Consider the following 825-nt stretch of genomic DNA (forward strand, 5'->3'; position numbering starts at 1 on the left):
AATAAAATAATTCAAATTAGATAAAAAGTCTAATTTGAATAAAAAAATAATTTCAAAAAAATTAGAATTTCAATAAATTATGTATTTATTTCTTGAAAAATCTAAATTAAATTAAAAATCCTTGTAGAAAAAAATCATAAATTAAATAAAATAATTCAAATTAGATAAAAAGTCTAAAATGAATAAAAAATATTTCAAAAAATTAGAATTTCAATAAATTATGTATTTGTTTCTTGAAAAATCTAAATTAAATAAAATAATTCAAATTAGATAAAAAGTCTAATTTGAATAAAAAAATAATTTCAAAAAAATTAGAATTTCAATAAATTATGTATTTATTTCTTGAAAAATCTAAATTAAATTAAAAATCCTTGTAGAAAAAAATCATAAATTAAATAAAATAATTCAAATTAGATAAAAAGTCTAAAATGAATAAAAAATATTTCAAAAAATTAGAATTTCAATAAATTATGTATTTGTTTCTTGAAAAATCTAAATTAAATAAAAAAATTCAAATTAGATAAAAAGTCTAATATGAATAAAAAAAGAATTTCAAAAAAATTAGAATTTCAATAAATTATGGACTTATTTATTGAAAAATCTAAATTAAATTAAAAATCCTTGTAGAAAAAAAATCATAAATTAAATAAAATAATTCAAATTAGATAAAAAAGTCTAATTTGAATAAAAAAATATTTCAAAAAATTAGAATTTCAATAAATTATGTATTTATTTCTTGAAAAATCTAAATTAAATTAAAAATCCTTGTAGAAAAAATCATGAATTAAATAAAATAATTCATATTAGATAAAAAGTCTAAAATGA

The sequence above is a fragment of the Acyrthosiphon pisum genome, chromosome A2, assembly GCF_005508785.2.
Source record: "Acyrthosiphon pisum isolate AL4f chromosome A2, pea_aphid_22Mar2018_4r6ur, whole genome shotgun sequence".
Classification (NCBI taxonomy): domain Eukaryota; kingdom Metazoa; phylum Arthropoda; class Insecta; order Hemiptera; family Aphididae; genus Acyrthosiphon; species Acyrthosiphon pisum.